The 22,263-nt window shown below is 46.3% G+C and overlaps 10 non-coding genes across 10 annotated transcripts; all 10 read left to right on the forward strand.

The window, feature by feature from the left end:
* Positions 1 to 634: 634 nt before the first annotated feature.
* LOC130343254 (U2 spliceosomal RNA) lies at positions 635 to 825 on the forward strand. The gene has a single exon (XR_008882622.1). It is a non-coding gene; the product is annotated as a U2 spliceosomal RNA (small nuclear RNA).
* Positions 826 to 2,914: 2,089 nt separating this feature from the next.
* On the forward strand, positions 2,915 to 3,105 carry LOC130343255 (U2 spliceosomal RNA). Its single transcript, XR_008882623.1, has one exon. It is a non-coding gene; the product is annotated as a U2 spliceosomal RNA (small nuclear RNA).
* Positions 3,106 to 5,187: 2,082 nt separating this feature from the next.
* On the forward strand, positions 5,188 to 5,378 carry LOC130343256 (U2 spliceosomal RNA). The gene has a single exon (XR_008882624.1). It is a non-coding gene; the product is annotated as a U2 spliceosomal RNA (small nuclear RNA).
* Positions 5,379 to 7,462: 2,084 nt separating this feature from the next.
* Positions 7,463 to 7,653, forward strand: LOC130343191 (U2 spliceosomal RNA). The gene has a single exon (XR_008882568.1). It is a non-coding gene; the product is annotated as a U2 spliceosomal RNA (small nuclear RNA).
* Positions 7,654 to 9,745: 2,092 nt separating this feature from the next.
* On the forward strand, positions 9,746 to 9,936 carry LOC130343179 (U2 spliceosomal RNA). The gene has a single exon (XR_008882557.1). It is a non-coding gene; the product is annotated as a U2 spliceosomal RNA (small nuclear RNA).
* Positions 9,937 to 12,035: 2,099 nt separating this feature from the next.
* On the forward strand, positions 12,036 to 12,226 carry LOC130343180 (U2 spliceosomal RNA). The gene has a single exon (XR_008882558.1). It is a non-coding gene; the product is annotated as a U2 spliceosomal RNA (small nuclear RNA).
* A 2,087-nt stretch (positions 12,227 to 14,313) lies between these two features.
* Positions 14,314 to 14,504, forward strand: LOC130343181 (U2 spliceosomal RNA). Its single transcript, XR_008882559.1, has one exon. It is a non-coding gene; the product is annotated as a U2 spliceosomal RNA (small nuclear RNA).
* A 2,081-nt stretch (positions 14,505 to 16,585) lies between these two features.
* Positions 16,586 to 16,776, forward strand: LOC130343182 (U2 spliceosomal RNA). Its single transcript, XR_008882560.1, has one exon. It is a non-coding gene; the product is annotated as a U2 spliceosomal RNA (small nuclear RNA).
* A 2,077-nt stretch (positions 16,777 to 18,853) lies between these two features.
* LOC130343183 (U2 spliceosomal RNA) lies at positions 18,854 to 19,044 on the forward strand. The gene has a single exon (XR_008882561.1). It is a non-coding gene; the product is annotated as a U2 spliceosomal RNA (small nuclear RNA).
* Positions 19,045 to 21,134: 2,090 nt separating this feature from the next.
* Positions 21,135 to 21,325, forward strand: LOC130343186 (U2 spliceosomal RNA). The gene has a single exon (XR_008882563.1). It is a non-coding gene; the product is annotated as a U2 spliceosomal RNA (small nuclear RNA).
* Positions 21,326 to 22,263: the final 938 nt, after the last annotated feature.

Below are 22,263 nucleotides of genomic sequence, written 5' to 3' on the forward strand. Positions count from 1 at the left end.
GAACTACAGTGCTATGATGTCACTCACTTCCACAGGCCTTGCAGAGTGTAAACAACAACAACCCAGCTTTGTTGTGTATGTAACCATAGGGATTTGTGATGTCACCTAGAACCTTCACAGCAGCGACAGCTTTATGAGGAGCATCAGCACTGCTCTGCCTGAGCAGAACCATCACCGCCATAGGTTGTCAAATAACCCGGATTTAACCCACACAGGTAAGTCCAATGGGGTGCAGGCATGTCCTCTATGCTTACAGCTTCCCGTGGGTGTTGGTTTGATACCGTTTGGGGACAGCCAAGGAGGCATCTGCAGGCAACAAAGGTAGGTGTGTGCTTGTGTGTGTGTTTCCTATGCAGATCCTAAGCCCAGTGTCACATGCAAGTAGGAGGAGTAAGAAGGGTTCCTGGCAAATCCGGGTTATGGATTGCATTTAAAAAGGCCCCGTGGGAGTGCAATGGGCCCCTGTCTTGCTGCTTAGCAATAATGGTATGGGTTTAGGTTCTGCTGTGTGTACTGGTGGTTGACTGCCCCCCAGCCCAGAGTGTGCATGGAAAATTGTCTGGCAGCCTCCCTGACAGCAAGCAGTGATAGTGCCCATGAAGGGGACCTTGTTGGGCCCGCCCCTTTCACGGTTATCGCTTCTCGGCCTTTTGGCTAAGATCAAGTGTAGTATCTGTTCTTATCAGTTTAATATCTGATACGTCCCCTATCTGGGGACCATATATTAAATGGATTTTTGAGAACGGGGGCCGATTTCGAAGCTTGCTTCCGTCGCCCTATGCATTGACCCGATATGGCAGTATCTTCGGGTACAGTGCACCACCCCCTTACAGGGTTAAAAAGAAAGATTCCTACTTTCATTGCTACCTGCTTGCTGGCTAGCCAGCTAGCCAGCCCTGTGGGCCTTGCTGCTGCAGCCAAAAAACAAAAGGTGGTGCTGCTGCTGCTGCTTCTGCTGCTTCTGCTTGTGTCTGGCCGCTGTTGGAGCGTCCAGGCACAGGACTTCTGCTGCTGCTGACTAAATGGCCTCCTTAATTGGATCATTTGAGTAGCCAGCACACCTGTGCAGGTAGGGCATGACATGATAGGCAGCTGCCTTGATAGCGGGTGGGTGCTGAATGTTCCTAATTGACAAAATAAGATTAATGCTTATGAAGAAATATAAAATCTCATCCCTTCCCCAATATCGCGCCACACCCCTACCCCTTAATTCCCTGGTTGAACTTGATGGACATATGTCTTTTTTCGACCGTACTAACTATGTAACTATGTAACATAACATGGGGGGGGGGGGGGGGGGGTCTCCTGGCTGTTCACACAGGTGTGTCATTGCTGTACATTGACCATGCATTGCTTCTGTGGTATTGCAAAGGCAAAGACAAATGCTTCCAGCCATCCATTGCACTAATGGATTGGTCATCAGCTGGCTGTCTATGTCCCGCATCAATATAGACCAAAGTACAGAGGGTTAGGCTATGCTATTGTGCACCTACCTGATGCATCAGAAGGTGCGAGGCCCTTGCTAAATTCTGTGCACAGACTTTGAGATCTATACTTTAGACTGTATCTAAACCTGCTCCAACATGGACTGACATTCTGGCCTACTTTCAGCCGATGCGACTTGTCTGTCGCTGAACAGTCGCTTTTTATGTATTCAGCACCTATGTATAATGTTGTAAAAATGCTCTAGAAGCTAAAGTCGCAGAAATGTCACACATATTTGGCCTGCAACTTTCTGTGCGACAAATTCAGACAGGAAAAATCAGTATAAATCCTTAGAAAATTATCCCCCAGTGTCTCCATCTGCTGGCGGTATTGAATAAGCATTGCTGCACTGATGGGGTATGCATTAGACGAAAAAAAAAGAAGAAAAAGAAGAATAATACGCCCAGAAAAGAGGCGAAAAGGAGAAAAACGTAAAAAAACGTGAAAAAAAAGTAAGAGGAAGAGAAGGGAAAAAAAGGTGGAAATGGGTTTAAAAGTGATTTCGGCGGAGAAATATATATATATATATATATATATATATATATATATATATATACGCGCACACACACACATATATATAAACGTATTCTCCGTTGAGATATTGCAGCCGCTGCTGTGTCCAGGCCCAGGAGCCTTAGCACTGTGCTGTGATGTCACTCAATACCACTGACATCACTAGGTGTAAACAACATCTCTCCTTTGCTGTGTATGTGACTATGGAGCTGTTTGGTGATGTCGTCTATTATGGCCTTCATAGAAGCAACAGGAGATTGTTGCATCCATCTAGAACCCTCAGAACTACAGTGCTATGATGTCACTCACTTCCACAGGCCTTGCAGAGTGTAAACAACAACAACCCAGCTTTGTTGTGTATGTAACCATAGGGATTTGTGATGTCACCTAGAACCTTCACAGCAGCGACAGCTTTATGAGGAGCATCAGCACTGCTCTGCCTGAGCAGAACCATCACCGCCATAGGTTGTCAAATAACCCGGATTTAACCCACACAGGTAAGTCCAATGGGGTGCAGGCATGTCCTCTATGCTTACAGCTTCCCGTGGGTGTTGGTTTGATACCGTTTGGGGACAGCCAAGGAGGCATCTGCAGGCAACAAAGGTAGGTGTGTGCTTGTGTGTGTGTTTCCTATGCAGATCCTAAGCCCAGTGTCACATGCAAGTAGGAGGAGTAAGAAGGGTTCCTGGCAAATCCGGGTTATGGATTGCATTTAAAAAGGCCCCGTGGGAGTGCAATGGGCCCCTGTCTTGCTGCTTAGCAATAATGGTATGGGTTTAGGTTCTGCTGTGTGTACTGGTGGTTGACTGCCCCCCAGCCCAGAGTGTGCATGGAAAATTGTCTGGCAGCCTCCCTGACAGCAAGCAGTGATAGTGCCCATGAAGGGGACCTTGTTGGGCCCGCCCCTTTCACGGTTATCGCTTCTCGGCCTTTTGGCTAAGATCAAGTGTAGTATCTGTTCTTATCAGTTTAATATCTGATACGTCCCCTATCTGGGGACCATATATTAAATGGATTTTTGAGAACGGGGGCCGATTTCGAAGCTTGCTTCCGTCGCCCTATGCATTGACCCGATATGGCAGTATCTTCGGGTACAGTGCACCACCCCCTTACAGGGTTAAAAAGAAAGATTCCTACTTTCATTGCTACCTGCTTGCTGGCTAGCCAGCTAGCCAGCCCTGTGGGCCTTGCTGCTGCAGCCAAAAAACAAAAGGTGGTGCTGCTGCTGCTGCTTCTGCTGCTTCTGCTTGTGTCTGGCCGCTGTTGGAGCGTCCAGGCACAGGACTTCTGCTGCTGCTGACTAAATGGCCTCCTTAATTGGATCATTTGAGTAGCCAGCACACCTGTGCAGGTAGGGCATGACATGATAGGCAGCTGCCTTGATAGCGGGTGGGTGCTGAATGTTCCTAATTGACAAAATAAGATTAATGCTTATGAAGAAATATAAAATCTCATCCCTTCCCCAATATCGCGCCACACCCCTATCCCTTAATTCCCTGGTTGAACTTGATGGACATATGTCTTTTTTCGACCGTACTAACTATGTAACTATGTAACATAACATGGGGGGGGGGGGGTCTCCTGGCTGTTCACACAGGTGTGTCATTGCTGTACATTGACCATGCATTGCTTCTGTGGTATTGCAAAGGCAAAGACAAATGCTTCCAGCCATCCATTGCACTAATGGATTGGTCATCAGCTGGCTGTCTATGTCCCGCATCAATATAGACCAAAGTACAGAGGGTTAGGCTATGCTATTGTGCACCTACCTGATGCATCAGAAGGTGCGAGGCCCTTGCTAAATTCTGTGCACAGACTTTGAGATCTATACTTTAGACTGTATCTAAACCTGCTCCAACATGGACTGACATTCTGGCCTACTTTCAGCCGATGCGACTTGTCTGTCGCTGAACAGTCGCTTTTTATGTATTCAGCACCTATGTATAATGTTGTAAAAATGCTCTAGAAGCTAAAGTCGCAGAAATGTCACACATATTTGGCCTGCAACTTTCTGTGCGACAAATTCAGACAGGAAAAATCAGTATAAATCCTTAGAAAATTATCCCCCAGTGTCTCCATCTGCTGGCGGTATTGAATAAGCATTGCTGCACTGATGGGGTATGCATTAGACGAAAAAAAAGAAGAAAAAGAAGAATAATACGCCCAGAAAAGAGGCGAAAAGGAGAAAAACGTAAAAAAACGTGAAAAAAAAGTAAGAGGAAGAGAAGGGAAAAAAAGGTGGAAATGGGTTTAAAAGTGATTTCGGCGGAGAAATATATATATATATATATATATATATATATATATATATATATACGCGCACACACACACATATATATAAACGTATTCTCCGTTGAGATATTGCAGCCGCTGCTGTGTCCAGGCCCAGGAGCCTTAGCACTGTGCTGTGATGTCACTCAATACCACTGACATCACTAGGTGTAAACAACATCTCTCCTTTGCTGTGTATGTGACTATGGAGCTGTTTGGTGATGTCGTCTATTATGGCCTTCATAGAAGCAACAGGAGATTGTTGCATCCATCTAGAACCCTCAGAACTACAGTGCTATGATGTCACTCACTTCCACAGGCCTTGCAGAGTGTAAACAACAACAACCCAGCTTTGTTGTGTATGTAACCATAGGGATTTGTGATGTCACCTAGAACCTTCACAGCAGCGACAGCTTTATGAGGAGCATCAGCACTGCTCTGCCTGAGCAGAACCATCACCGCCATAGGTTGTCAAATAACCCGGATTTAACCCACACAGGTAAGTCCAATGGGGTGCAGGCATGTCCTCTATGCTTACAGCTTCCCGTGGGTGTTGGTTTGATACCGTTTGGGGACAGCCAAGGAGGCATCTGCAGGCAACAAAGGTAGGTGTGTGCTTGTGTGTGTGTTTCCTATGCAGATCCTAAGCCCAGTGTCACATGCAAGTAGGAGGAGTAAGAAGGGTTCCTGGCAAATCCGGGTTATGGATTGCATTTAAAAAGGCCCCGTGGGAGTGCAATGGGCCCCTGTCTTGCTGCTTAGCAATAATGGTATGGGTTTAGGTTCTGCTGTGTGTACTGGTGGTTGACTGCCCCCCAGCCCAGAGTGTGCATGGAAAATTGTCTGGCAGCCTCCCTGACAGCAAGCAGTGATAGTGCCCATGAAGGGGACCTTGTTGGGCCCGCCCCTTTCACGGTTATCGCTTCTCGGCCTTTTGGCTAAGATCAAGTGTAGTATCTGTTCTTATCAGTTTAATATCTGATACGTCCCCTATCTGGGGACCATATATTAAATGGATTTTTGAGAACGGGGGCCGATTTCGAAGCTTGCTTCCGTCGCCCTATGCATTGACCCGATATGGCAGTATCTTCGGGTACAGTGCACCACCCCCTTACAGGGTTAAAAAGAAAGATTCCTACTTTCATTGCTACCTGCTTGCTGGCTAGCCAGCTAGCCAGCCCTGTGGGCCTTGCTGCTGCAGCCAAAAAACAAAAGGTGGTGCTGCTGCTGCTGCTTCTGCTGCTTCTGCTTGTGTCTGGCCGCTGTTGGAGCGTCCAGGCACAGGACTTCTGCTGCTGCTGACTAAATGGCCTCCTTAATTGGATCATTTGAGTAGCCAGCACACCTGTGCAGGTAGGGCATGACATGATAGGCAGCTGCCTTGATAGCGGGTGGGTGCTGAATGTTCCTAATTGACAAAATAAGATTAATGCTTATGAAGAAATATAAAATCTCATCCCTTCCCCAATATCGCGCCACACCCCTACCCCTTAATTCCCTGGTTGAACTTGATGGACATATGTCTTTTTTCGACCGTACTAACTATGTAACTATGTAACATAACATGGGGGGGGGGGGGGGGGTCTCCTGGCTGTTCACACAGGTGTGTCATTGCTGTACATTGACCATGCATTGCTTCTGTGGTATTGCAAAGGCAAAGACAAATGCTTCCAGCCATCCATTGCACTAATGGATTGGTCATCAGCTGGCTGTCTATGTCCCGCATCAATATAGACCAAAGTACAGAGGGTTAGGCTATGCTATTGTGCACCTACCTGATGCATCAGAAGGTGCGAGGCCCTTGCTAAATTCTGTGCACAGACTTTGAGATCTATACTTTAGACTGTATCTAAACCTGCTCCAACATGGACTGACATTCTGGCCTACTTTCAGCCGATGCGACTTGTCTGTCGCTGAACAGTCGCTTTTTATGTATTCAGCACCTATGTATAATGTTGTAAAAATGCTCTAGAAGCTAAAGTCGCAGAAATGTCACACATATTTGGCCTGCAACTTTCTGTGCGACAAATTCAGACAGGAAAAATCAGTATAAATCCTTAGAAAATTATCCCCCAGTGTCTCCATCTGCTGGCGGTATTGAATAAGCATTGCTGCACTGATGGGGTATGCATTAGACGAAAAAAAAGAAGAAAAAGAAGAATAATACGCCCAGAAAAGAGGCGAAAAGGAGAAAAACGTAAAAAAACGTGAAAAAAAAGTAAGAGGAAGAGAAGGGAAAAAAAGGTGGAAATGGGTTTAAAAGTGATTTCGGCGGAGAAATATATATATATATATATATATATATATATATATATATATACGCGCACACACACACATATATATAAACGTATTCTCCGTTGAGATATTGCAGCCGCTGCTGTGTCCAGGCCCAGGAGCCTTAGCACTGTGCTGTGATGTCACTCAATACCACTGACATCACTAGGTGTAAACAACATCTCTCCTTTGCTGTGTATGTGACTATGGAGCTGTTTGGTGATGTCGTCTATTATGGCCTTCATAGAAGCAACAGGAGATTGTTGCATCCATCTAGAACCCTCAGAACTACAGTGCTATGATGTCACTCACTTCCACAGGCCTTGCAGAGTGTAAACAACAACAACCCAGCTTTGTTGTGTATGTAACCATAGGGATTTGTGATGTCACCTAGAACCTTCACAGCAGCGACAGCTTTATGAGGAGCATCAGCACTGCTCTGCCTGAGCAGAACCATCACCGCCATAGGTTGTCAAATAACCCGGATTTAACCCACACAGGTAAGTCCAATGGGGTGCAGGCATGTCCTCTATGCTTACAGCTTCCCGTGGGTGTTGGTTTGATACCGTTTGGGGACAGCCAAGGAGGCATCTGCAGGCAACAAAGGTAGGTGTGTGCTTGTGTGTGTGTTTCCTATGCAGATCCTAAGCCCAGTGTCACATGCAAGTAGGAGGAGTAAGAAGGGTTCCTGGCAAATCCGGGTTATGGATTGCATTTAAAAAGGCCCCGTGGGAGTGCAATGGGCCCCTGTCTTGCTGCTTAGCAATAATGGTATGGGTTTAGGTTCTGCTGTGTGTACTGGTGGTTGACTGCCCCCCAGCCCAGAGTGTGCATGGAAAATTGTCTGGCAGCCTCCCTGACAGCAAGCAGTGATAGTGCCCATGAAGGGGACCTTGTTGGGCCCGCCCCTTTCACGGTTATCGCTTCTCGGCCTTTTGGCTAAGATCAAGTGTAGTATCTGTTCTTATCAGTTTAATATCTGATACGTCCCCTATCTGGGGACCATATATTAAATGGATTTTTGAGAACGGGGGCCGATTTCGAAGCTTGCTTCCGTCGCCCTATGCATTGACCCAATATGGCAGTATCTTCGGGTACAGTGCACCACCCCCTTACAGGGTTAAAAAGAAAGATTCCTACTTTCATTGCTACCTGCTTGCTGGCTAGCCAGCTAGCCAGCCCTGTGGGCCTTGCTGCTGCAGCCAAAAAACAAAAGGTGGTGCTGCTGCTGCTGCTTCTGCTGCTTCTGCTTGTGTCTGGCCGCTGTTGGAGCGTCCAGGCACAGGACTTCTGCTGCTGCTGACTAAATGGCCTCCTTAATTGGATCATTTGAGTAGCCAGCACACCTGTGCAGGTAGGGCATGACATGATAGGCAGCTGCCTTGATAGCGGGTGGGTGCTGAATGTTCCTAATTGACAAAATAAGATTAATGCTTATGAAGAAATATAAAATCTCATCCCTTCCCCAATATCGCGCCACACCCCTACCCCTTAATTCCCTGGTTGAACTTGATGGACATATGTCTTTTTTCGACCGTACTAACTATGTAACTATGTAACATAACATGGGGGGGGGGGGGGGGGTCTCCTGGCTGTTCACACAGGTGTGTCATTGCTGTACATTGACCATGCATTGCTTCTGTGGTATTGCAAAGGCAAAGACAAATGCTTCCAGCCATCCATTGCACTAATGGATTGGTCATCAGCTGGCTGTCTATGTCCCGCATCAATATAGACCAAAGTACAGAGGGTTAGGCTATGCTATTGTGCACCTACCTGATGCATCAGAAGGTGCGAGGCCCTTGCTAAATTCTGTGCACAGACTTTGAGATCTATACTTTAGACTGTATCTAAACCTGCTCCAACATGGACTGACATTCTGGCCTACTTTCAGCCGATGCGACTTGTCTGTCGCTGAACAGTCGCTTTTTATGTATTCAGCACCTATGTATAATGTTGTAAAAATGCTCTAGAAGCTAAAGTCGCAGAAATGTCACACATATTTGGCCTGCAACTTTCTGTGCGACAAATTCAGACAGGAAAAATCAGTATAAATCCTTAGAAAATTATCCCCCAGTGTCTCCATCTGCTGGCGGTATTGAATAAGCATTGCTGCACTGATGGGGTATGCATTAGACGAAAAAAAAGAAGAAAAAGAAGAATAATACGCCCAGAAAAGAGGCGAAAAGGAGAAAAACGTAAAAAAACGTGAAAAAAAAGTAAGAGGAAGAGAAGGGAAAAAAAGGTGGAAATGGGTTTAAAAGTGATTTCGGCGGAGAAATATATATATATATATATATATATATATATATATATATATATATATATACGCGCACACACACACATATATATAAACGTATTCTCCGTTGAGATATTGCAGCCGCTGCTGTGTCCAGGCCCAGGAGCCTTAGCACTGTGCTGTGATGTCACTCAATACCACTGACATCACTAGGTGTAAACAACATCTCTCCTTTGCTGTGTATGTGACTATGGAGCTGTTTGGTGATGTCGTCTATTATGGCCTTCATAGAAGCAACAGGAGATTGTTGCATCCATCTAGAACCCTCAGAACTACAGTGCTATGATGTCACTCACTTCCACAGGCCTTGCAGAGTGTAAACAACAACAACCCAGCTTTGTTGTGTATGTAACCATAGGGATTTGTGATGTCACCTAGAACCTTCACAGCAGCGACAGCTTTATGAGGAGCATCAGCACTGCTCTGCCTGAGCAGAACCATCACCGCCATAGGTTGTCAAATAACCCGGATTTAACCCACACAGGTAAGTCCAATGGGGTGCAGGCATGTCCTCTATGCTTACAGCTTCCCGTGGGTGTTGGTTTGATACCGTTTGGGGACAGCCAAGGAGGCATCTGCAGGCAACAAAGGTAGGTGTGTGCTTGTGTGTGTGTTTCCTATGCAGATCCTAAGCCCAGTGTCACATGCAAGTAGGAGGAGTAAGAAGGGTTCCTGGCAAATCCGGGTTATGGATTGCATTTAAAAAGGCCCCGTGGGAGTGCAATGGGCCCCTGTCTTGCTGCTTAGCAATAATGGTATGGGTTTAGGTTCTGCTGTGTGTACTGGTGGTTGACTGCCCCCCAGCCCAGAGTGTGCATGGAAAATTGTCTGGCAGCCTCCCTGACAGCAAGCAGTGATAGTGCCCATGAAGGGGACCTTGTTGGGCCCGCCCCTTTCACGGTTATCGCTTCTCGGCCTTTTGGCTAAGATCAAGTGTAGTATCTGTTCTTATCAGTTTAATATCTGATACGTCCCCTATCTGGGGACCATATATTAAATGGATTTTTGAGAACGGGGGCCGATTTCGAAGCTTGCTTCCGTCGCCCTATGCATTGACCCGATATGGCAGTATCTTCGGGTACAGTGCACCACCCCCTTACAGGGTTAAAAAGAAAGATTCCTACTTTCATTGCTACCTGCTTGCTGGCTAGCCAGCTAGCCAGCCCTGTGGGCCTTGCTGCTGCAGCCAAAAAACAAAAGGTGGTGCTGCTGCTGCTGCTTCTGCTGCTTCTGCTTGTGTCTGGCCGCTGTTGGAGCGTCCAGGCACAGGACTTCTGCTGCTGCTGACTAAATGGCCTCCTTAATTGGATCATTTGAGTAGCCAGCACACCTGTGCAGGTAGGGCATGACATGATAGGCAGCTGCCTTGATAGCGGGTGGGTGCTGAATGTTCCTAATTGACAAAATAAGATTAATGCTTATGAAGAAATATAAAATCTCATCCCTTCCCCAATATCGCGCCACACCCCTACCCCTTAATTCCCTGGTTGAACTTGATGGACATATGTCTTTTTTCGACCGTACTAACTATGTAACTATGTAACATAACATGGGGGGGGGGGGGGGGGGGGTCTCCTGGCTGTTCACACAGGTGTGTCATTGCTGTACATTGACCATGCATTGCTTCTGTGGTATTGCAAAGGCAAAGACAAATGCTTCCAGCCATCCATTGCACTAATGGATTGGTCATCAGCTGGCTGTCTATGTCCCGCATCAATATAGACCAAAGTACAGAGGGTTAGGCTATGCTATTGTGCACCTACCTGATGCATCAGAAGGTGCGAGGCCCTTGCTAAATTCTGTGCACAGACTTTGAGATCTATACTTTAGACTGTATCTAAACCTGCTCCAACATGGACTGACATTCTGGCCTACTTTCAGCCGATGCGACTTGTCTGTCGCTGAACAGTCGCTTTTTATGTATTCAGCACCTATGTATAATGTTGTAAAAATGCTCTAGAAGCTAAAGTCGCAGAAATGTCACACATATTTGGCCTGCAACTTTCTGTGCGACAAATTCAGACAGGAAAAATCAGTATAAATCCTTAGAAAATTACCCCCCAGTGTCTCCATCTGCTGGCGGTATTGAATAAGCATTGCTGCACTGATGGGGTATGCATTAGACGAAAAAAAAGAAGAAAAAGAAGAATAATACGCCCAGAAAAGAGGCGAAAAGGAGAAAAACGTAAAAAAACGTGAAAAAAAAGTAAGAGGAAGAGAAGGGAAAAAAAGGTGGAAATGGGTTTAAAAGTGATTTCGGCGGAGAAATATATATATATATATATATATATATATATATATATATATATATATATATATACGCGCACACACACACATATATATAAACGTATTCTCCGTTGAGATATTGCAGCCGCTGCTGTGTCCAGGCCCAGGAGCCTTAGCACTGTGCTGTGATGTCACTCAATACCACTGACATCACTAGGTGTAAACAACATCTCTCCTTTGCTGTGTATGTGACTATGGAGCTGTTTGGTGATGTCGTCTATTATGGCCTTCATAGAAGCAACAGGAGATTGTTGCATCCATCTAGAACCCTCAGAACTACAGTGCTATGATGTCACTCACTTCCACAGGCCTTGCAGAGTGTAAACAACAACAACCCAGCTTTGTTGTGTATGTAACCATAGGGATTTGTGATGTCACCTAGAACCTTCACAGCAGCGACAGCTTTATGAGGAGCATCAGCACTGCTCTGCCTGAGCAGAACCATCACCGCCATAGGTTGTCAAATAACCCGGATTTAACCCACACAGGTAAGTCCAATGGGGTGCAGGCATGTCCTCTATGCTTACAGCTTCCCGTGGGTGTTGGTTTGATACCGTTTGGGGACAGCCAAGGAGGCATCTGCAGGCAACAAAGGTAGGTGTGTGCTTGTGTGTGTGTTTCCTATGCAGATCCTAAGCCCAGTGTCACATGCAAGTAGGAGGAGTAAGAAGGGTTCCTGGCAAATCCGGGTTATGGATTGCATTTAAAAAGGCCCCGTGGGAGTGCAATGGGCCCCTGTCTTGCTGCTTAGCAATAATGGTATGGGTTTAGGTTCTGCTGTGTGTACTGGTGGTTGACTGCCCCCCAGCCCAGAGTGTGCATGGAAAATTGTCTGGCAGCCTCCCTGACAGCAAGCAGTGATAGTGCCCATGAAGGGGACCTTGTTGGGCCCGCCCCTTTCACGGTTATCGCTTCTCGGCCTTTTGGCTAAGATCAAGTGTAGTATCTGTTCTTATCAGTTTAATATCTGATACGTCCCCTATCTGGGGACCATATATTAAATGGATTTTTGAGAACGGGGGCCGATTTCGAAGCTTGCTTCCGTCGCCCTATGCATTGACCCGATATGGCAGTATCTTCGGGTACAGTGCACCACCCCCTTACAGGGTTAAAAAGAAAGATTCCTACTTTCATTGCTACCTGCTTGCTGGCTAGCCAGCTAGCCAGCCCTGTGGGCCTTGCTGCTGCAGCCAAAAAACAAAAGGTGGTGCTGCTGCTGCTGCTTCTGCTGCTTCTGCTTGTGTCTGGCCGCTGTTGGAGCGTCCAGGCACAGGACTTCTGCTGCTGCTGACTAAATGGCCTCCTTAATTGGATCATTTGAGTAGCCAGCACACCTGTGCAGGTAGGGCATGACATGATAGGCAGCTGCCTTGATAGCGGGTGGGTGCTGAATGTTCCTAATTGACAAAATAAGATTAATGCTTATGAAGAAATATAAAATCTCATCCCTTCCCCAATATCGCGCCACACCCCTACCCCTTAATTCCCTGGTTGAACTTGATGGACATATGTCTTTTTTCGACCGTACTAACTATGTAACTATGTAACATAACATGGGGGGGGGGGGGGGGGGTCTCCTGGCTGTTCACACAGGTGTGTCATTGCTGTACATTGACCATGCATTGCTTCTGTGGTATTGCAAAGGCAAAGACAAATGCTTCCAGCCATCCATTGCACTAATGGATTGGTCATCAGCTGGCTGTCTATGTCCCGCATCAATATAGACCAAAGTACAGAGGGTTAGGCTATGCTATTGTGCACCTACCTGATGCATCAGAAGGTGCGAGGCCCTTGCTAAATTCTGTGCACAGACTTTGAGATCTATACTTTAGACTGTATCTAAACCTGCTCCAACATGGACTGACATTCTGGCCTACTTTCAGCCGATGCGACTTGTCTGTCGCTGAACAGTCGCTTTTTATGTATTCAGCACCTATGTATAATGTTGTAAAAATGCTCTAGAAGCTAAAGTCGCAGAAATGTCACACATATTTGGCCTGCAACTTTCTGTGCGACAAATTCAGACAGGAAAAATCAGTATAAATCCTTAGAAAATTATCCCCCAGTGTCTCCATCTGCTGGCGGTATTGAATAAGCATTGCTGCACTGATGGGGTATGCATTAGACGAAAAAAAAGAAGAAAAAGAAGAATAATACGCCCAGAAAAGAGGCGAAAAGGAGAAAAACGTAAAAAAACGTGAAAAAAAAGTAAGAGGAAGAGAAGGGAAAAAAAGGTGGAAATGGGTTTAAAAGTGATTTCGGCGGAGAAATATATATATATATATATATATATATATATATATATATATATACGCGCACACACACACATATATATAAACGTATTCTCCGTTGAGATATTGCAGCCGCTGCTGTGTCCAGGCCCAGGAGCCTTAGCACTGTGCTGTGATGTCACTCAATACCACTGACATCACTAGGTGTAAACAACATCTCTCCTTTGCTGTGTATGTGACTATGGAGCTGTTTGGTGATGTCGTCTATTACGGCCTTCATAGAAGCAACAGGAGATTGTTGCATCCATCTTGAACCCTCAGAACTACAGTGCTATGATGTCACTCACTTCCACAGGCCTTGCAGAGTGTAAACAACAACAACCCAGCTTTGTTGTGTATGTAACCATAGGGATTTGTGATGTCACCTAGAACCTTCACAGCAGCGACAGCTTTATGAGGAGCATCAGCACTGCTCTGCCTGAGCAGAACCATCACCGCCATAGGTTGTCAAATAACCCGGATTTAACCCACACAGGTAAGTCCAATGGGGTGCAGGCATGTCCTCTATGCTTACAGCTTCCCGTGGGTGTTGGTTTGATACCGTTTGGGGACAGCCAAGGAGGCATCTGCAGGCAACAAAGGTAGGTGTGTGCTTGTGTGTGTGTTTCCTATGCAGATCCTAAGCCCAGTGTCACATGCAAGTAGGAGGAGTAAGAAGGGTTCCTGGCAAATCCGGGTTATGGATTGCATTTAAAAAGGCCCCGTGGGAGTGCAATGGGCCCCTGTCTTGCTGCTTAGCAATAATGGTATGGGTTTAGGTTCTGCTGTGTGTACTGGTGGTTGACTGCCCCCCAGCCCAGAGTGTGCATGGAAAATTGTCTGGCAGCCTCCCTGACAGCAAGCAGTGATAGTGCCCATGAAGGGGACCTTGTTGGGCCCGCCCCTTTCACGGTTATCGCTTCTCGGCCTTTTGGCTAAGATCAAGTGTAGTATCTGTTCTTATCAGTTTAATATCTGATACGTCCCCTATCTGGGGACCATATATTAAATGGATTTTTGAGAACGGGGGCCGATTTCGAAGCTTGCTTCCGTCGCCCTATGCATTGACCCGATATGGCAGTATCTTCGGGTACAGTGCACCACCCCCTTACAGGGTTAAAAAGAAAGATTCCTACTTTCATTGCTACCTGCTTGCTGGCTAGCCAGCTAGCCAGCCCTGTGGGCCTTGCTGCTGCAGCCAAAAAACAAAAGGTGGTGCTGCTGCTGCTGCTTCTGCTGCTTCTGCTTGTGTCTGGCCGCTGTTGGAGCGTCCAGGCACAGGACTTCTGCTGCTGCTGACTAAATGGCCTCCTTAATTGGATCATTTGAGTAGCCAGCACACCTGTGCAGGTAGGGCATGACATGATAGGCAGCTGCCTTGATAGCGGGTGGGTGCTGAATGTTCCTAATTGACAAAATAAGATTAATGCTTATGAAGAAATATAAAATCTCATCCCTTCCCCAATATCGCGCCACACCCCTACCCCTTAATTCCCTGGTTGAACTTGATGGACATATGTCTTTTTTCGACCGTACTAACTATGTAACTATGTAACATAACATGGGGGGGGGGGGGGGGGGTCTCCTGGCTGTTCACACAGGTGTGTCATTGCTGTACATTGACCATGCATTGCTTCTGTGGTATTGCAAAGGCAAAGACAAATGCTTCCAGCCATCCATTGCACTAATGGATTGGTCATCAGCTGGCTGTCTATGTCCCGCATCAATATAGACCAAAGTACAGAGGGTTAGGCTATGCTATTGTGCACCTACCTGATGCATCAGAAGGTGCGAGGCCCTTGCTAAATTCTGTGCACAGACTTTGAGATCTATACTTTAGACTGTATCTAAACCTGCTCCAACATGGACTGACATTCTGGCCTACTTTCAGCCGATGCGACTTGTCTGTCGCTGAACAGTCGCTTTTTATGTATTCAGCACCTATGTATAATGTTGTAAAAATGCTCTAGAAGCTAAAGTCGCAGAAATGTCACACATATTTGGCCTGCAACTTTCTGTGCGACAAATTCAGACAGGAAAAATCAGTATAAATCCTTAGAAAATTATCCCCCAGTGTCTCCATCTGCTGGCGGTATTGAATAAGCATTGCTGCACTGATGGGGTATGCATTAGACGAAAAAAAAGAAGAAAAAGAAGAATAATACGCCCAGAAAAGAGGCGAAAAGGAGAAAAACGTAAAAAAACGTGAAAAAAAAGTAAGAGGAAGAGAAGGGAAAAAAAGGTGGAAATGGGTTTAAAAGTGATTTCGGCGGAGAAATATATATATATATATATATATATATATATATATATACGCGCACACACACACATATATATAAACGTATTCTCCGTTGAGATATTGCAGCCGCTGCTGTGTCCAGGCCCAGGAGCCTTAGCACTGTGCTGTGATGTCACTCAATACCACTGACATCACTAGGTGTAAACAACATCTCTCCTTTGCTGTGTATGTGACTATGGAGCTGTTTGGTGATGTCGTCTATTATGGCCTTCATAGAAGCAACAGGAGATTGTTGCATCCATCTAGAACCCTCAGAACTACAGTGCTATGATGTCACTCACTTCCACAGGCCTTGCAGAGTGTAAACAACAACAACCCAGCTTTGTTGTGTATGTAACCATAGGGATTTGTGATGTCACCTAGAACCTTCACAGCAGCGACAGCTTTATGAGGAGCATCAGCACTGCTCTGCCTGAGCAGAACCATCACCGCCATAGGTTGTCAAATAACCCGGATTTAACCCACACAGGTAAGTCCAATGGGGTGCAGGCATGTCCTCTATGCTTACAGCTTCCCGTGGGTGTTGGTTTGATACCGTTTGGGGACAGCCAAGGAGGCATCTGCAGGCAACAAAGGTAGGTGTGTGCTTGTGTGTGTGTTTCCTATGCAGATCCTAAGCCCAGTGTCACATGCAAGTAGGAGGAGTAAGAAGGGTTCCTGGCAAATCCGGGTTATGGATTGCATTTAAAAAGGCCCCGTGGGAGTGCAATGGGCCCCTGTCTTGCTGCTTAGCAATAATGGTATGGGTTTAGGTTCTGCTGTGTGTACTGGTGGTTGACTGCCCCCCAGCCCAGAGTGTGCATGGAAAATTGTCTGGCAGCCTCCCTGACAGCAAGCAGTGATAGTGCCCATGAAGGGGACCTTGTTGGGCCCGCCCCTTTCACGGTTATCGCTTCTCGGCCTTTTGGCTAAGATCAAGTGTAGTATCTGTTCTTATCAGTTTAATATCTGATACGTCCCCTATCTGGGGACCATATATTAAATGGATTTTTGAGAACGGGGGCCGATTTCGAAGCTTGCTTCCGTCGCCCTATGCATTGACCCGATATGGCAGTATCTTCGGGTACAGTGCACCACCCCCTTACAGGGTTAAAAAGAAAGATTCCTACTTTCATTGCTACCTGCTTGCTGGCTAGCCAGCTAGCCAGCCCTGTGGGCCTTGCTGCTGCAGCCAAAAAACAAAAGGTGGTGCTGCTGCTGCTGCTTCTGCTGCTTCTGCTTGTGTCTGGCCGCTGTTGGAGCGTCCAGGCACAGGACTTCTGCTGCTGCTGACTAAATGGCCTCCTTAATTGGATCATTTGAGTAGCCAGCACACCTGTGCAGGTAGGGCATGACATGATAGGCAGCTGCCTTGATAGCGGGTGGGTGCTGAATGTTCCTAATTGACAAAATAAGATTAATGCTTATGAAGAAATATAAAATCTCATCCCTTCCCCAATATCGCGCCACACCCCTACCCCTTAATTCCCTGGTTGAACTTGATGGACATATGTCTTTTTTCGACCGTACTAACTATGTAACTATGTAACATAACATGGGGGGGGGGGGGGTCTCCTGGCTGTTCACACAGGTGTGTCATTGCTGTACATTGACCATGCATTGCTTCTGTGGTATTGCAAAGGCAAAGACAAATGCTTCCAGCCATCCATTGCACTAATGGATTGGTCATCAGCTGGCTGTCTATGTCCCGCATCAATATAGACCAAAGTACAGAGGGTTAGGCTATGCTATTGTGCACCTACCTGATGCATCAGAAGGTGCGAGGCCCTTGCTAAATTCTGTGCACAGACTTTGAGATCTATACTTTAGACTGTATCTAAACCTGCTCCAACATGGACTGACATTCTGGCCTACTTTCAGCCGATGCGACTTGTCTGTCGCTGAACAGTCGCTTTTTATGTATTCAGCACCTATGTATAATGTTGTAAAAATGCTCTAGAAGCTAAAGTCGCAGAAATGTCACACATATTTGGCCTGCAACTTTCTGTGCGACAAATTCAGACAGGAAAAATCAGTATAAATCCTTAGAAAATTATCCCCCAGTGTCTCCATCTGCTGGCGGTATTGAATAAGCATTGCTGCACTGATGGGGTATGCATTAGACGAAAAAAAAGAAGAAAAAGAAGAATAATACGCCCAGAAAAGAGGCGAAAAGGAGAAAAACGTAAAAAAACGTGAAAAAAAAGTAAGAGGAAGAGAAGGGAAAAAAAGGTGGAAATGGGTTTAAAAGTGATTTCGGCGGAGAAATATATATATATATATATATATATATATATATATATACGCGCACACACACACATATATATAAATGTATTCTCCGTTGAGATATTGCAGCCGCTGCTGTGTCCAGGCCCAGGAGCCTTAGCACTGTGCTGTGATGTCACTCAATACCACTGACATCACTAGGTGTAAACAACATCTCTCCTTTGCTGTGTATGTGACTATGGAGCTGTTTGGTGATGTCGTCTATTATGGCCTTCATAGAAGCAACAGGAGATTGTTGCATCCATCTAGAACCCTCAGAACTACAGTGCTATGATGTCACTCACTTCCACAGGCCTTGCAGAGTGTAAACAACAACAACCCAGCTTTGTTGTGTATGTAACCATAGGGATTTGTGATGTCACCTAGAACCTTCACAGCAGCGACAGCTTTATGAGGAGCATCAGCACTGCTCTGCCTGAGCAGAACCATCACCGCCATAGGTTGTCAAATAACCCGGATTTAACCCACACAGGTAAGTCCAATGGGGTGCAGGCATGTCCTCTATGCTTACAGCTTCCCGTGGGTGTTGGTTTGATACCGTTTGGGGACAGCCAAGGAGGCATCTGCAGGCAACAAAGGTAGGTGTGTGCTTGTGTGTGTGTTTCCTATGCAGATCCTAAGCCCAGTGTCACATGCAAGTAGGAGGAGTAAGAAGGGTTCCTGGCAAATCCGGGTTATGGATTGCATTTAAAAAGGCCCCGTGGGAGTGCAATGGGCCCCTGTCTTGCTGCTTAGCAATAATGGTATGGGTTTAGGTTCTGCTGTGTGTACTGGTGGTTGACTGCCCCCCAGCCCAGAGTGTGCATGGAAAATTGTCTGGCAGCCTCCCTGACAGCAAGCAGTGATAGTGCCCATGAAGGGGACCTTGTTGGGCCCGCCCCTTTCACGGTTATCGCTTCTCGGCCTTTTGGCTAAGATCAAGTGTAGTATCTGTTCTTATCAGTTTAATATCTGATACGTCCCCTATCTGGGGACCATATATTAAATGGATTTTTGAGAACGGGGGCCGATTTCGAAGCTTGCTTCCGTCGCCCTATGCATTGACCCGATATGGCAGTATCTTCGGGTACAGTGCACCACCCCCTTACAGGGTTAAAAAGAAAGATTCCTACTTTCATTGCTACCTGCTTGCTGGCTAGCCAGCTAGCCAGCCCTGTGGGCCTTGCTGCTGCAGCCAAAAAACAAAAGGTGGTGCTGCTGCTGCTGCTTCTGCTGCTTCTGCTTGTGTCTGGCCGCTGTTGGAGCGTCCAGGCACAGGACTTCTGCTGCTGCTGACTAAATGGCCTCCTTAATTGGATCATTTGAGTAGCCAGCACACCTGTGCAGGTAGGGCATGACATGATAGGCAGCTGCCTTGATAGCGGGTGGGTGCTGAATGTTCCTAATTGACAAAATAAGATTAATGCTTATGAAGAAATATAAAATCTCATCCCTTCCCCAATATCGCGCCACACCCCTACCCCTTAATTCCCTGGTTGAACTTGATGGACATATGTCTTTTTTCGACCGTACTAACTATGTAACTATGTAACATAACATGGGGGGGGGGGGGGGGTCTCCTGGCTGTTCACACAGGTGTGTCATTGCTGTACATTGACCATGCATTGCTTCTGTGGTATTGCAAAGGCAAAGACAAATGCTTCCAGCCATCCATTGCACTAATGGATTGGTCATCAGCTGGCTGTCTATGTCCCGCATCAATATAGACCAAAGTACAGAGGGTTAGGCTATGCTATTGTGCACCTACCTGATGCATCAGAAGGTGCGAGGCCCTTGCTAAATTCTGTGCACAGACTTTGAGATCTATACTTTAGACTGTATCTAAACCTGCTCCAACATGGACTGACATTCTGGCCTACTTTCAGCCGATGCGACTTGTCTGTCGCTGAACAGTCGCTTTTTATGTATTCAGCACCTATGTATAATGTTGTAAAAATGCTCTAGAAGCTAAAGTCGCAGAAATGTCACACATATTTGGCCTGCAACTTTCTGTGCGACAAATTCAGACAGGAAAAATCAGTATAAATCCTTAGAAAATTATCCCCCAGTGTCTCCATCTGCTGGCGGTATTGAATAAGCATTGCTGCACTGATGGGGTATGCATTAGACGAAAAAAAAGAAGAAAAAGAAGAATAATACGCCCAGAAAAGAGGCGAAAAGGAGAAAAACGTAAAAAAACGTGAAAAAAAAGTAAGAGGAAGAGAAGGGAAAAAAAGGTGGAAATGGGTTTAAAAGTGATTTCGGCGGAGAATATATATATATATATATATATATATATATATATATATATATATATATACGCGCACACACACACATATATATAAACGTATTCTCCGTTGAGATATTGCAGCCGCTGCTGTGTCCAGGCCCAGGAGCCTTAGCACTGTGCTGTGATGTCACTCAATACCACTGACATCACTAGGTGTAAACAACATCTCTCCTTTGCTGTGTATGTGACTATGGAGCTGTTTGGTGATGTCGTCTATTATGGCCTTCATAGAAGCAACAGGAGATTGTTGCATCCATCTAGAACCCTCAGAACTACAGTGCTATGATGTCACTCACTTCCACAGGCCTTGCAGAGTGTAAACAACAACAACCCAGCTTTGTTGTGTATGTAACCATAGGGATTTGTGATGTCACCTAGAACCTTCACAGCAGCGACAGCTTTATGAGGAGCATCAGCACTGCTCTGCCTGAGCAGAACCATCACCGCCATAGGTTGTCAAATAACCCGGATTTAACCCACACAGGTAAGTCCAATGGGGTGCAGGCATGTCCTCTATGCTTACAGCTTCCCGTGGGTGTTGGTTTGATACCGTTTGGGGACAGCCAAGGAGGCATCTGCAGGCAACAAAGGTAGGTGTGTGCTTGTGTGTGTGTTTCCTATGCAGATCCTAAGCCCAGTGTCACATGCAAGTAGGAGGAGTAAGAAGGGTTCCTGGCAAATCCGGGTTATGGATTGCATTTAAAAAGGCCCCGTGGGAGTGCAATGGGCCCCTGTCTTGCTGCTTAGCAATAATGGTATGGGTTTAGGTTCTGCTGTGTGTACTGGTGGTTGACTGCCCCCCAGCCCAGAGTGTGCATGGAAAATTGTCTGGCAGCCTCCCTGACAGCAAGCAGTGATAGTGCCCATGAAGGGGACCTTGTTGGGCCCGCCCCTTTCACGGTTATCGCTTCTCGGCCTTTTGGCTAAGATCAAGTGTAGTATCTGTTCTTATCAGTTTAATATCTGATACGTCCCCTATCTGGGGACCATATATTAAATGGATTTTTGAGAACGGGGGCCGATTTCGAAGCTTGCTTCCGTCGCCCTATGCATTGACCCGATATGGCAGTATCTTCGGGTACAGTGCACCACCCCCTTACAGGGTTAAAAAGAAAGATTCCTACTTTCATTGCTACCTGCTTGCTGGCTAGCCAGCTAGCCAGCCCTGTGGGCCTTGCTGCTGCAGCCAAAAAACAAAAGGTGGTGCTGCTGCTGCTGCTTCTGCTGCTTCTGCTTGTGTCTGGCCGCTGTTGGAGCGTCCAGGCACAGGACTTCTGCTGCTGCTGACTAAATGGCCTCCTTAATTGGATCATTTGAGTAGCCAGCACACCTGTGCAGGTAGGGCATGACATGATAGGCAGCTGCCTTGATAGCGGGTGGGTGCTGAATGTTCCTAATTGACAAAATAAGATTAATGCTTATGAAGAAATATAAAATCTCATCCCTTCCCCAATATCGCGCCACACCCCTACCCCTTAATTCCCTGGTTGAACTTGATGGACATATGTCTTTTTTCGACCGTACTAACTATGTAACTATGTAACATAACATGGGGGGGGGGGGGGGGTCTCCTGGCTGTTCACACAGGTGTGTCATTGCTGTACATTGACCATGCATTGCTTCTGTGGTATTGCAAAGGCAAAGACAAATGCTTCCAGCCATCCATTGCACTAATGGATTGGTCATCAGCTGGCTGTCTATGTCCCGCATCAATATAGACCAAAGTACAGAGGGTTAGGCTATGCTATTGTGCACCTACCTGATGCATCAGAAGGTGCGAGGCCCTTGCTAAATTCTGTGCACAGACTTTGAGATCTATACTTTAGACTGTATCTAAACCTGCTCCAACATGGACTGACATTCTGGCCTACTTTCAGCCGATGCGACTTGTCTGTCGCTGAACAGTCGCTTTTTATGTATTCAGCACCTATGTATAATGTTGTAAAAATGCTCTAGAAGCTAAAGTCGCAGAAATGTCACACATATTTGGCCTGCAACTTTCTGTGCGACAAATTCAGACAGGAAAAATCAG

The sequence above is a fragment of the Hyla sarda genome, unplaced genomic scaffold (genome assembly GCF_029499605.1).
Source record: "Hyla sarda isolate aHylSar1 unplaced genomic scaffold, aHylSar1.hap1 scaffold_675, whole genome shotgun sequence".
Taxonomy (NCBI): Eukaryota; Metazoa; Chordata; class Amphibia; order Anura; family Hylidae; genus Hyla; species Hyla sarda.